General features: G+C 37.1%; 1 pseudogene; it reads left to right on the top strand.

Moving 5' to 3' along the window:
- Positions 1–1,381: 1,381 nt before the first annotated feature.
- On the top strand, positions 1,382–2,750 carry LOC102818084 (annotated as a pseudogene).
- Positions 2,751–10,317: the final 7,567 nt, after the last annotated feature.

The following is a 10,317-nucleotide window of genomic DNA, read 5'->3' as shown; positions in this document are numbered from 1 at the left end:
CTATGAGACGGTTCCAACTCAATGGCACCTGACAACAACAACAACATGATTCTAGGGGCAAAATAATATATGATGCAAAAAACACTCAAAAAAACTAGAAGAAATATACAAAGTCACTGTCCCCAAAAGAAATGATATATACGCAACCATTTCAAGAGGTAGCATCTGATGAACAACCAGTGGTACTGAGGGGTAGAAGTGTAAGGTGCACTAAAGACATTGATAAAGAACAAGGCTCCAGGAAGCAACAGAATACAGATTGACATTTTTCAACAAAATGATGTAGCCCTAGAGGAATTCACTCATTTATGCCAAGAGATCTGGAAGACAGCTCCATTGTCATCTCATTGGAAGAGATGCATATTTGTGACCATTCCAAAGAGAGGTGACCTACTGGAATGCCTAAATAATCAGACAATATCATCAATATCCTATGGCGCTGTGAGATAATGCACTAGACCACAAGGTCAGTTTGAAGGGCAAGGTCGGCAGTTCAAACTCACCTAGCTCCTCAGAAACCCAGTATAGGGTCAATATGAGTCGGAATCGACTCAGCGGCACTTAGCAACCATAAGAACATCATTAATGTCACATACAAGTAAAATTTAGTATAAGGTAATTCAAAAATAGTTGCAACAATGCATTGACAGGGAACTGACAGGTTCAAACTGAATTCAGATGAAGATATGGAAGGAAGGATATTATTGCCGATGTCAGATGGATCATGGCTGAAAGCAGAGGATACCAGAAAGATGTTTACCTTTCATTTATTGACTAAGCAATAATTATTGAGTGTGCAGAAGCTACAGAAAGCATTGCAGAGAATGAGTACTTAATTGTGGACACTTAATTGTGCTTATGAGGAACCGGTCCATACACAAAGAGGCAGTCATTTAGACAGAACAAGGGATTATGGAATGGTTTAATATCAGGAAAGGTATGTACCAAAGTTGTAATCTTTCACCATAGTTTTCAATCTTTATATGGAAAAATTAAATCTGAAAAGCTGGATTACATGAAGAAGAAGGTGGCATCAGGATCTATAGAAGATTATTAACAACCTGTGATATGCAGATAATGCCGCCTTGCTTGCTGAAAGCTACCAGCACTTAAAAATACTTACTGATGAGGATCAAAGAACATAGCCTTCAGTATGGGTTGCGCCTCAACGTAAACATTTAAAAATTCCTCACAACTGGCTCAATATATATTATCATGATAACTGTAGAAAAGATTGAAGTTGTCAAGGACTTCATTTTCCTGGAACCCACTATCAATACTCATAGAAACAGCACTCAAGAAATCAAACTGTATGGCCCTCTGCCACCATCTTGCTTTCCTTTAACCTGCCGGTGACTGTGGTTTACACCCATCTTGCGCCATGAAGCTGTTAACCAGAGCCCAGAGCAGCACCCTCTCGAGATTTTATTCTCACAAAGTTGTTCACAGAGATAAAGCCTCAGCTGCCCCACAGGAGAACTCCAGCAGCCTCAAGATCTTGAGTTTACCAAACTACCAGATGGTTCAGTGATTATTTCCCGTGATTATTTCCCTGGAAAACTATGCCCCTGCATCAAGAATTGGTTTGTTCATTAAAGCAGGCAGTACATATGAGGACTCCAGCAATTTGGGAACCTCTCATTTGCTGTGTCTTGCGTTTAGCTTGACTACCAAAGGAGAGTCATCTTTCAAGATACCCCATGGGATTGAAGCAGTTGGTGGTAAATGAAGTGTGACTACAACAAGGGGTAACATGGCTTATACCTTGGAATGCCTGCAGGATGATATCCATACTCTAATGGAGTTCCTGCTCAATGTCGCAACAGCACCAGAATTTCAGTGTTGGGAAGTAGCAGTCCTTCAGTCCCAGCTAAAGATTGACAAAGCTGTGGCTTTCCAGAATCTACAGGCACATGTCATTGAAAATTTACATGCTGCAGCTTACTGAAATGTCTTGGCTAATTCCTTATAGTGTCCTGATTATAGGATTGGAAAAGTGACATCAGAGGAGCAACATACTATGTTCAGAACAATTTTACAAGCGCAAGAATGGCTTTCATTGGACTTGGTGTGAGCCATCCTATTCTAAAGCAAGTTGCTTAACAGTTTCTCAACATAAGGGGTGGGCTAAGTTTATCTGGAGCAAAGACTGTCTACCATGGAGGTAAAATCAGAGAACAGAATGGAGGCAGTCTGGAACATGCTGCTCTCGTGGCAGATAGTGCTACCATTGGAAGGTCAGAAGCAAATGCATTCAGTGTGCTCCAGCGTATGCACAGTTGCTTGGTGCTGGACCACAAGTCCTAAGAGGGGCAACAACACCACTAGCTTTCTGTACCAGGCTGTTGCGGAGGGAGTTCACTTTTCATGCTAATTACTCAGATTCCAGACTCTTTGGGATTTATACTATCTCTCAGGCTGCAGCTGCTAGAGATGTTATAAAGGTAGCCTATAATCACAAAAACACAATTGCTCAGGGAAACCTTCCTGATGAAGTCTTCCAAATGGCCAAGAACAAGCTGAAACCTGCATACTTAATGTCAGTGGAGTCTTCGGAGGGTTTTCTGGATGAAGTTGAGTTCCAGGCTCTAGTTGCTGGTTCATATATACCACCAACCACTGTCCTTCAGCAGATTGACTCAGTGGCTGCTGCTCACGTCCAGAATGCTGCAGTGAAGTTTGTTTCTGGCAAAAAGTCAATGGCAGCAAGTGGAAATTTGGGGCATATACATTTTATTGATGAGTTGTAATACTGAAGTACATATTACATGAGAGAAGTAAACATTTTCTCTGCCCAGAGCAGCAAATACATGAAAGTCAAAAGTGTATAATATACCATTTTGTACTTTTTTCTTTTAATGAGCTGAAATATCTTAAAGCATAAATTCAGGTAATTATTCCCAACTGACCTAAAGGCAATAAAATGTTCTGTGTAAAAAAAGAAAAAAAGAAAGAAATCAAATCATGTATTGCATTTGACAAAACTGCAGCACAAGACCTCTTGATCAAGAGCAAAGATGCCAATTTGTGGACTAAGGTCCATCTGACATAAGCCATGGTATTTTCAATAACCTTATTTGGATGTGAAAGTTGGACACTGAATTAAAAAGACCATAGAATAATTGCTGCATTTGAATGACAGTGTCAAAGGAGAATATTAAAAGCACCATTGACTGAAAAAAGAACAAACAAATCTGTGTGGGATTGTTTGCAACTAGAATGTTCCTTAGAAGCCAGGATGGCCAGAATTTGTCTCTCATACTTCAGGCATACTATCAGGAAGGATCAGTCCCTGGAGAAGGGTTTCAGGCTTAGTAAAATGGAGGATCAGTGAAAAAGAGGAAGATCCCCAATGAGATGAATTAGCACAGTGGTAGCAGCAAAGGACTCAAGCATAGTTACGATTGTGAGATTGGCACAGGATAAGGCAGTGTTTTGTTGTTATGCATAAAATCACTATGAGTCAGTATGGACTCAAAGGCACCTAACAACAATGATCATTGTTATTTCTATCACCATGCTGCATGCTCAGTCAGCATCTCTATCATGACAGTAAACACATGGAATTTAAAATATGTTTGCATGTTCATGTTTCACATCAAGCTACCAGTTTCTTAGGATACATACCCTGGCACATAACAGGCTATAGTGTAGTATTGTCTAGGTCAGTGCAATCTTTTCTGTTCTCTCAGCACCAAATAAGCTTTTTTTGTTTTGTTTTGCAACTAAATATCTGTATTCCAATAAAGCTCATAATTTCTGAATTCACTCACTGTGTAGGTAGTAGAATTTCTCCATTAGTGTCAAGGAAATAAAGCCAAATTGTAAAGCAATTAACCAATTGTATTTCAGGATTTTTTCTCCTTTTGGTTTGTTTTAATAAAGACAGACTAAATCACTTCTCTAGCTTATCTTTGGAGGGTTTTTTTTGTTTTGTTTTGTAATAATTGCAGATTGCATTTTGGGTATAAATAGAAAAAATACATCTTTTCAATTTTTATATATGCTGAATTCAATGAAATTATAATGTGTATTTATCTATGAATTCTGGAGCAGATAATAACTGCTTTTAGAACAAACTCTTTGGCTAGTCTGAAATGTCAAAAAGTAGTTTTTGTTACCCAAATCCTCCATCTTTTTCAATGTTTCTACAAGATTGTTAAACACTGATTCTGTGGTTCCCTTATAGAAAATTCAAGAGAACAAACAGTCATGCACTGATAAAGTTTTAAACCATAGAAGTCAAGAATATAGACTCAAAACCTAAAGGACAAACCTCTTATATTTTCTGAGTAATATTTCCAATATGCATTAGTAGCAGAATATGAGTACCAATTTCTGATTGATGTAAAAATTTTTTAGCTATTTGCTTTTATTAGCTGTAGTAAAAGTAATTCATTCAGTCTCCTTTTTTGGGTGGTGGCAGTTTTTAGTGGTGAAAGTTAGGTTGAAAAAGTACCTTCCCAGGAGAAGACTAAATAAAACTCTTCCTCACCGGTAAATGTCAACTAACCTTTCTAAAAATATATAATATGTTTTGCTTTTGTTGTTGTTGAGATACCAAAAAGATTATACACCAATTCAATAATTTTTACATGTATAATTCAGTGACTCTGATTATATTCTTCAAGTTGTACAATCATCTCATTCTCCTTTTCTAATTATGTGAGGGAAATTTTTAATTTTTTTCTGTTGTTCTCTGAGTTTTATCATTTGTTGTTCTCTGAGTTTTATCATTTGCTGGAACTGACATAATCTTACAAAGAGCATACCATATTAATAGTTTCAGAGTTCTTATAACTAAAAAGGATATGATATGATCGAAGAAATATATTGTGTTCAGTCTGAGGTATCCTAGAAAAGAACTTCAATTTCCCATGATACTGTACTACCCTTTGGAAGCAGATTCTTTTACAAACCAGGTAGTTAATATCATCCTCCCTGTTCAGGACTCATCAGCCTCTCCACATGACCATGCTAGACTGCACTGTACCTCCTGATTCCAATCAACATTGAGTCACTAGGTGGTCCCCCTTGGTCTGGTCTGTTCCTACACATTAGCGTCATGTGTGGTCTGGCTCTCAGGGACTACAAGCAAATGACACTTTGCTTTCTGTAATTTATAGCCTTCAAGTGATTTTATGACACATAAGAAAATCATTTTTGCATGTGTGTATTTGTGTATTTGGCAGAAAACAAGAGCTAATCAGAGATGGAATCTGAGAAAGATGGGGAAAAAAAGAGAGATAGGGTAAATATAAGTCTTTTAGAAGATATATGGTATCAGAGAAGAGACACTTTGTAGAAAGATCTGAAAATTGAGAACAATAATCCACTGTAAAAAGTACTGTTTCAGTATTTGTGATAGTTGAGGTTGGACCAGGATTTTCAGTGGTTTAGCAGTTAAAATGTAGTTATCACCTCCATTATGAGATCTAACATAATGCAATTACCCTATGATGTGCTCTGACTCTGGTCTGATGCATTTATCCAATGTGTTGTGAATTCTCACTTCCATGACATCAGTGAAGTTTATGTAATCTGCAGGATTAGATTGCACCTTGTGATTGGATTGGATTGCATCTTTTGAGATACAAAATAAGAGAGAAGTGAGCAGTGATAAAGGGACATACTACCAACAAGATAGACAATCTGGGAGTGGAGTGTCTTCTTGGCACATGGGTCCCTGTATTTTAGAGATCCTAGATCCCAGGAAAGATTGATGCCAAGACACACAGAGTCTTCCAAGGAATATTGGGCCTGCAGATACTGAAAGGAAACAAGGAACTTTCCACAGAGCTAACAAAGAGAAAGTGTTCCCCCAGAGCCAGAACTCTGAGTTTAGATTCCCAGCCTCCTAAACTGTGAGAGAATAAATTTCTGGTTATTAAAGTTGTCTACTTGTTGTATTTTCTGTTTTAGCAGCACTAAATAACTAAGACCATATTTAAGAATTCAGAAAAATAAAAGTTCTTCCAATTCATTCATTGCTTAGGTTCACATTAGTAAAGAAGTGTGCCAACTTCAATAACCCTCATTAACATGTCTCCCAGCCAACACATGGCCAACTCAATGAGAATACACTCTTTTACCCAGCTGCTTCAACAATGCTCTTTGGTATTTCAACTTTGGGAAAATATAAGATCAAGTGGACCCTGCACACCTAATGTTCTAGTGGAGAGGAGATCCTGTCACTTGTACTTGAAACTTAAATTACAAACATGCCTTAGCTCCTATGTCCAAAGCAATTAGATACTTTATAAATAAATTAGATACCTTATAAATACTGTTAATTTTCAGGCTATCATAAAAATTCATATACTTTGAAGCTGTAACCATTCTCAAAGGATGATAATAATATACATTATAAGGAAGATATTATATAATTTAATTTACATGATATTAACATAGTGGTTAAGAATTGGCCTGCGAACCTTAAGGTCAGCGGTTCGAAACTACCAGCTGCTCTGCGGGAGAAAGATGAGGCTTTCTGCTCCCGTAAAGATTTATACCCTCGGAAACCCTGTACAGGGTTGCTATGGGTCGAAACCTACTCGACGGCACTTAACAACAACAACAACAACAACAGTTCTATTGTATATTGTTGTTGTTATGTACCGTGGAGTCGGTTCCGACTCATAGTGACCCTGTACAGGGTTTCCGAGGCTGTAAATCTTTACGGGAGCAGAAAGCCTCATCTTTCTCCCGCGGAACAGCTGGTAGTTTCGAACTGCTGACTCTGAGGCTCGCAGCCCGATTCGTAACCGTTATGCTACCAGAGCTCCTTGTATATTAAAGGAGAAAAAAAATCCCAGGAATTGTGAGTTCTTACAAAGGAGATTTAAGAGAAGCATCTAGATAGTCAAGGTTGAACAGATTTTATAAGTTCCATAGATATTAAGTAGAAATGGGCCCAATTATATTGTTGTTGTTAAGTACCATGGAGTCGGTTCCAGCTCATAGTGACCCTGCACAGGGTTTCTGAGGCTGTAAATCTTTATGGGAGCAGAAAGTCTCATCTTTCTCCCAGGGAATGACTAGTGGTTTCAAACTGCCGACTTTGAGATAGTAGGCCGATTCATAACCACTATGCTACCTGAGCGTACAACTCTCTGTTTTCTGACCTCAGTCTTCACCTAACAACTCTGGAGATTATATTTGTAATATATGGTTTGTTTGTTTGTTTGTTTTCCTTCTAGTAATATACTGAATTACTCATGTCTTTCTTTTAGGAATGTTCATTTATTTACAAACGTAAAAAGCATAAGTACCTTAACAAATATGATGCTATTTCAGAGAAAAGTTGACTTTTCCCCTCACTTGTAGGTACCAACAAAAATCAGATTTGATATATTAGACACTAATGATTACATATTAGAAGAGTTGTGGGATGACATCAAGAACATCTTACATGAAGAAAACAAAGGTTCATTAAAGAGACAGGAAAAAAGAAGACCCAAATTGATGTCAGAAGAGACTCTGAAATTTGCTCTCAATCGGGAAACTAAAATGGCTGGAAGAAATGAATAAATAAAAGAGAGAAACAGAATATTTCAAAGGGCAGATCAAGAAGACAAAGTCAAGTATAATATTGAAATATCCAAATACAGGAAGTTAGAAAGCCAAAAGGAACAGGTTTAGAGTTTCTCAGGCTGAAAAAAACTGACTAAAAAATTCCAGTCTTAGGTTACAACACTGAAGGATTCTATGGGTAAATTATTAACTGATGTGGTGGTGGTGGTAGTTATGTGCCGTGGAGTCAGAACCCAATCATAGCAACCCTGTACAAGGTTTCTGAGACTATAAATCTTTATGGGAGCAGAAATCCTCACCTTTCTCCTGTGGAACAACTGGTAGTTTTGAACTTCTGACCTTAAGGTTCATAACCCAATCCGTAACCACTACGCTACGAGAACTCCTTATTACATCATTGAATGATGTAAGAGGCCACAAAATAAGGTAGAAGGAACATATAGTAAGGAACCAAAAAGATTCGGTCAATGTTTTACCTTTTCAAGAGCTAGCATATGATCAAGAACCAATAGTACAGAAGGAAGAAATTGAAGTTGCACTGAAGACGTTGGTGAAAAACAAGCCTCCAGGAATTTATGGAGTACAGGTGGAGCAGTTCAACTATCTGATGCAGTACTGGACATCAACTTACATGTTGATGTCAAGAAATTTGGAAGATGTGGCCAACTGATTTGAAGAGATCCATGTTTGTGCTTATTCCCAAAGAAAGGTGGCATACAGAACACAAAAATCTGATAATAATGTCATTAATATTACATGCCAGTAAAATTTTGTTGAAGGTAATTTTTAAATAGTTGCAGTAGTATATTGACCGGGAGCTGCAAGAAATCCAAACAAGATTCAGACGAGGATATAAAATGAGGAATGTCATTGCTGACTTCAGATCGATATTGGCTAAAAGCAGAGAATATCAGAAAAATGTTTCCTTGTACTTTATTAACAGTGAAAAGGCATTTGACTGTGTAGATCATAACTAACTATGGATAATCTTGTGAAGAAAGGGTATTCCAGAACACTTAATTGCGCTCACGAGAAACCTGTATACTCACCAGGAAGCAGTTGTTCAAACAGTACAAAGGAATACTGAGTGGCTGAAAATCAGGAAAGGGTGTGCCAGGATTGTATCCTTTCATCATTCTTACTCAATCTGTATACTGAGCATGAGCAAATAATCTGTGAAGTTGGCTAATATGAAGAAGAACATTGCATCAGGATTGGAGAAAGACTCATGAACAATCTACAATATGCAGATGATACAACCTTGCTTGATGGAAGTGAAGAGTACATGAAATACTCCTGAAGATCAAAGACTGCGGCCTTTAGTATGGATTACACCTCAATGTAAAGAAAATGAAAATCCTCATGACTGTAGCAGTAAGTAACATTGTGACAAACAGAACAAAAATTGACATTATCAATATGTCATATTGCGTACTTCCAGAACCAGTGCTCGTGGAAGCATTTGTCAGAAAATCAAAGGATGTGCTGCATTAGTCCAATATCTTTCAAGTTTTTAAGATCAAAGATATCAGGTTGAGGACTAAGGTGCACCTGACCTAATTCATGCATGTGAAAAGTGGTGCAATTAATGAGGAATACCACAGAAGAATTGAGTCATTTGAGCTATGGTTTTGACAAAGAATATGGAAAATATCATGGATGGACAGAAGATCAAAAATAGCTGTCAATCAAAATGGCGAGACTTCTTTTTTCTGACATTGGATATCTTGTCAGAAGGATCAGTTCCTGGAGAAGCACATCATATTTGGTAAAGTGGAAGTTCAGGAAAAAAGAGGGAAACCCATAACAATATGAAAAACCCCCAAAAGCAGCAACAATGGGTTCAAACATAACAGCAGTTGTGAGTTATGAGGATGGTGCAAGACCAGGCAGTGTCCTGTTCTATTATTCAGTGTTGCTCAGAATCTGAAACAATTCGATAGCACCTAAGAACAATATCAGAAATGAATATTAGGTCATAATAGTGTATAAGAAACAATCTTTTTAAAATAATTCTTTCTAATCATACAAAAAACAATTATTTCAGGAATGCCCCATTTTGATACATTATTTATATCTGGTTTTATAATTCTATTTAGAAAACTGAAGTTCAATGCAGACTACAGAAAATATTTCTATCAGAATCCACAAGCTTATTTACAATGGCAAACTGCACACATAGTTTTACCATCACTTCTTCCCAAACTCCCGTTTGGGTTAAAAGAAGTTATAAAGGAAATAAGAAAACTATAAGAAAAGAAGAAAATATGTTAAAATAATTGAGGAAATATAAAAAAAAGTTAAGTAAATGGCTTGATGTTAATATAGAAATCTATAATTCAAAGCACAAGGTTAGAACACTTTTCACTGAGAGAGCTCTTCAGGTTGTGAAATCTAAGCAAATTGGACAAAGGACAAGTTGGGACACTGGAAAATTATGAGTACAATTAACTGAAGAATTCTCCCCAGAATAACTGGGCCAATTAGGATTTCACCCTACTCTCACCCTTCCTTCTATCCTACACAAAATGGCAACTCTTTAGCCCTACGTTAAATATGTATGATTGGCTCTCCTTAGATTGTGGTTAGAAAGATAAAGATAACCTAAAAATAATTTCAGAAGATTGAAATTATTCAGAGTGTGTTCTTTATCTCTGAAGGAATTTGGCTAGAAGTTATTTAAAGAAGTGATTGTTAATAAACCCTTAACTTAATGGAAATTAGAGAAAATTCTTCTAGCTATTCAAGGGTCAAAGTCGAAGCACAATAATAATTAAAATATAT

Source organism: Chrysochloris asiatica, unplaced genomic scaffold (assembly GCF_000296735.1).
Source record: "Chrysochloris asiatica unplaced genomic scaffold, ChrAsi1.0 scaffold00025, whole genome shotgun sequence".
NCBI classification, from domain to species: Eukaryota; Metazoa; Chordata; class Mammalia; order Afrosoricida; family Chrysochloridae; genus Chrysochloris; species Chrysochloris asiatica.
Note: the sequence above shows the minus strand (reverse complement) of the source record. Positions and strands in the feature narration are given on the sequence as shown.